Source organism: Sycon ciliatum, unplaced genomic scaffold (assembly GCF_964019385.1).
Source record: "Sycon ciliatum unplaced genomic scaffold, ocSycCili1.1 SCAFFOLD_2564, whole genome shotgun sequence".
Lineage (NCBI taxonomy): Eukaryota > Metazoa > Porifera > Calcarea > Leucosolenida > Sycettidae > Sycon > Sycon ciliatum.
In genome coordinates, this window is record NW_027044752.1 from 5001 (window position 1) to 10000 (window position 5000).

Genomic DNA, 5000 nt, shown 5'->3' on the forward strand with positions numbered 1-5000 from the left:
AGCAGATGTCGCTGAACCCGGCTCGCCGAGCGTCGCTCGCCGGCGGCTTGTACGTCAACGCGCCCGGCTGTCACGAGGGGAACAGCGCCGGGGAGCGGTTCGACGAGAAGGTCAGCATCCTGAGAACTGTCACGACCGACACGTCTGTCGCTCCGTCCAGTCTCGCTCTCACCCACGTAACGCTGGACGGCCGTTGCATGCCCGAGGCGCAAGAGAACGAGGGCGACATCATTTACGAGGACGAGTACTGTGCAGAGAAGGTGCGCCGGGAAGAGTCGCTGCGGAGGGGGCATCACCACGACGACCACCACCGTCCCACCACCGCATGCACTGTGGTGGCGGGGCTCAGCGCGTGTGCGTCGGACAGAGAGCCCTGCGACGGCGAGGAGGATATTTACGATGATGGGCTGGTCTACGAGGAAGAGGACTCAGCCATGAAGCTACTACGGGACGAGACGTCCTACGTCAATTCCTCTGCTCCTGGCGCGAGCAACGCGGATGCCCGTTTGAACGCAGAGCATCTCAGGACATCACCCCACATAGATGGATGTGACGATGAGCTGATTTACGAAGAAGAGGACTTCGCCACGAAGATACGGCAGAATGAAATGCCGTACGTCAATTCCTCTACTCCCGTCACCAGCCAAGTAACTGCAGGCTTGAACGCAGAGCAGCCCGCGACATCACTCGACATGGATGAGCATGACGACGAGCTCATTTACGAAGAAGAGGACTTTGGCATCGGGCTCCGGAGTAGTAGTCATCGGGCCACTGCTTGCATCATGGTGGGTGTGCCTGGCAAGGAGCACAATGGTGGAGAGGATGACGGCGGTGACAACGGCATTGTCTACGAGGAGGAGGACTTCGCCATGAAGCTACTGGCGGACAACGCGTCCTGCGGCGATTCCACTGCTCCCGGTGCGAGGCAAGAAGGTACGGGCTCAAAGGCACAGTACCTCCGAACATCACGCGCGGATGAAGATGATCAGGAGGAGGTCTGTGATGCAGGCACCTCTGCCGTGAAATTACTGGAGGATGACATGCCGCACGGCAATTCCTCTGCTCTCACTAGCAGCGAAGTAGACGCGGGCTTGAACACAGAGCAAGCCAAAACATTACCCGCCATGGATGAGCTCGACGATGAGCTGATTTACGAGGAAGAGGACTTCGCCATGAAGATACGGCAGAATGACATGCCACACGTCAATTCCTCTGCTCCCGCCACCGGCAAAGCAACTCCAGGCTTAGACACAGAGCCACCCCGAACATTACTAGCGGATGAACTTGATGATGAGCTGATTTACGAGGAAGAGGACTTTGTCATCAAGATACGGCAGAATGACATGCCACATGTCAATTCCTCTGCTCCCGCCACCAGCCAAGTAGCTGCGGGTTTGAACACAGAGCAATCCAAAGCTTCACCCATGGATAAGAATGATGATGAGCTGATATACGAGGAAGAGGACTTCGTCGTGAAGATACACAATTCCTCCGCTCCCGCCTCCAGCCAAGTAGCTGCAGGCTTGAACACAGAGCCACCGCAATCATCACCTGTGGATGAAAATGATGATGAAATCATCTATGAAGAAGAGGACTTCGCCATGAAGATACGCAATTCCTCCGTTCCCGCCACCAGCGAAGTAGCTACAGGCTTGAACACACAGCAACCGCAAACATCACCCGACATAGATGAACATGACGATGAGCTGATCTACGAGGAAGAGGACTTCGGTACCAGGTTACTGGGTCGTGGCTCTGAGCAGATGAGCCAGGCGTCGTCGACAGCGAGCACTAACATCGCAAGAAGCCCTGCACCGAGCCGCGACGGCAGCGTTGCCGAAGACATATACGACGACGACATTGATATTGCCGTACGTGTCCGCACCGATGACGCAGCCGCTTGCGCTGCTGCAGCCTCGGAACAGCACGGCTCCAGTCGGGGGCTCGACGGCGACACGCCAGCGTTGCCCGTTGCACGGAATACGCAAACGGCCGACGAATCGGCAGCAGTACCGCACAGTACCCGACAGAGCAAGCCGCTTGTCAGCCCGCCGAAGGGCACAGCAGGCCGTCGCTGGATTGCGCCCAGTCGTATCAAGGGTAAGCAAATATACACATGCATACAGTACTGCTACTACTGACGCTACTAATGCTGCTCAATGAAATCCAGTCACAGCGTCACTCAGGTACGCGCCGGGTGTTGCACGGCCCTAGACCTGCGAACACTGGGCTGCGAAAAGGTGTAAGGCACGGACTTGAGTGACGGTTTAGTTCCGGAACGTTTTCTTGTCACATTAATTTTATTAATTGAATCTCGTGAGTGACAGGAAACAGATAACCAGCAGAAGGATAGTATACACTTGAGTTCTAAAGGGTTAAAAGGTTGCAGGTTTTCGTTTCACATTACTATCCTAAGGTTGCACTTGTAACACCCTTCGCATTCCCCTGATAATCTTTTACGAATGGTTGTCACGTATTGTTAACACTGTATAAACCCAGATTTCGGCACCGGTGAGTTGCCACTTGACTATAGCTAGGATGGTTTGTTGTTTTGCGTGCTCCGTTCTACACACGGTCTGTTCCTGCAGGCGCCATGCGCTCAGTGTTCGACAGGCTGCCGATGCCGAAAGTCAATCGTCACGGCAACGGGGCAGCAGCCGGCGGCGGCGACGATGATGACCTGCAGGCGGACGACAGCGTTTCCATGACGTCCAACACTCTGATGAGCGCCACTGGCGTTGTCGAGGGAACGGACCGGCCCAGCGACGGTGCTTACAGTGGCAGCGGCGGCGGTGACAAAACAAATCCCGCTGTGTCGCCGTCAGCCGATTCGAATGAGACGATACACGGCGAGAACATTTACGAGGATGAGGGCTTTGCCGCGTCCATTCTGAATGCCGGAGAGACGGCTCATGGCGCGGCTGACAGAGCCGCAGAGATGGTACTGCCATCACTAGACGCCCTCAAAGCCATTGCCTGTGTTCAGAGTCAGCAGCAGATTACGCCGGAAGGCTCGGACGACGAAGCCGTTTACGAGGGTGATGGCTTTTCAGCAGCGCCACTGCCCGGCCCCAGAAAGGCTTCGCTGCCATCGAACGTGTCGGTAACGGCAACAGGCGCAGCCGAGGCCGACACAAACGAGTGCATTTACGAGGACGAGAACTTTGGAGAGACTCTCCTGGCCGCCACCAATCAGCCGCAGGGAACGACGACGGCGGCTGATGTTAAAGCAAGTGTAGACGAGTGCATATACGAGGATGAAGACTTCGGAGAGTCCCTCCTGGCTAGCGAACAACAGCTGCATTCCAAACCCCAGCCATCAACGTTAGTTGCAACACAGCATGCTGACCTTTTACAACGGCAGGGCAGGTCCTCAACAATTGAAGACGAACTGGAAGAATGCATATACGAGGATGAAGATTTCGGAGAATCTCTACTGGCTAGCGAGCAGCAGCTTCATTCCAAACCCCAGCCACCATCATCAGTTGCAACACAGCATGCCAAACTTTCACAACAGATGGGCAGATCCTCAACAATTAAAGATGAACTGGAAGAATGCATATACGAGGATGAAGATTTCGGAGAATCTCTGCTGGCTAGCGAGCAGCAGCTTCATTCCAAACCCCAGCCACCATCATCAGTTGCTACACAGCATGCCGAACTTTCACGACAGCAGGGCAGATGCTCAACAATTGAAGATGAACTGGAAGAATGCATATACGAGGATGAAGATTTCGGAGAGTCCGTACTAGCTAGCGAGCAGCAGCTGCATTCCAAACCCCGCCCATCACCATCAGCTGTCACACAGCATGCCGACCTTTCACAACGGCAGGGCAGGTCCTCAACAATTGAAGACGAACTTGATGAATGCGTATACGAGGATGAAGATTTCGGAGAGACTCTGCTTGAGAGGGGGCAGATGTGTGTTGAATCCAATCCATCACCGTCACCCACACGGCACAATGACCTCATCCGGGCGGGCAGATCGGCAACAGTCGAAGACGAATTGAACGACTGCATCTACGAGGATGAAGATTTCGGAGAGTCCCTCCTCACAAACGGACAGACGCATGCCGAAACCAATCTTTCTCCATCACCCTCTCGGAGCTCGGACATTCAGCAGATGGACAGATCACGAACAGTTGAAGTGGAATTGGACGATTGCATCTACGAGGATGAGGATTTCGCACAGGATTTGCTCCAAACTGGACAGCTACTTGCAACGTCCAAGTCACTGTCGGCTGAAGTCGAAGAGCTTGCGGACGAGTGCATATATGAGGACGAGGACGTTGGCGCGACGCGGTGTGCTCCCGGGCACGTCTCCCAGTCGACGCGCGTTTGCAATGACCTTACCGACGGCCTTGCTTGTGACGACCCCAGCGTAAGGTCGTTGCCCTGCGCCTCTGGTGGTGGTCCGGTTGCACCTGCGCTCTTCGTCGGCGACATCAGCCACAGTGAAGTAGTCGGCCACCACCGTCTCGTTGACGAGGACGAAGACCTGATTTACGCGGACGAGGACTTGAGCAATTCGTTCAGCAGGCGGCAATCCCATACTCCTGTCCAGTCAGGTGTTCAGGCATCGCCCAGCACCAGCGCCTCCTCAGGACGAATCATCGACGCTGCGCCTCGCTGTGCCCCGGCTGCGTCAGCCGATACGCGAGGAGCGGCAGCCCACCGCGGCGATCGCAGGCCTTCGAAGGCCACCTCTACGGCATCAGTGGCGAACGAAGATATTTACGAGGCCGGCGACATCTTCAACGACGAAGACCTGTACACGGACGACCTGTCCGCCCAGATCAACTCCATGGGCGGACGGAGTCGCAGCGGCAGTGCTCATGTGGTGGCGGTACCCTGCCAATCTGCTGCCGTCGTCCTCGGGCAGCCTGGCTGGTCCACGACTCAGCAGCAGCAGCAGCAGCACCAGCCCACGCCAGATCTGCCATCAGTGACCGCAGCAGCAGCAGTAATGTCATCGACGTCCGCACACGAACGCACCAGCA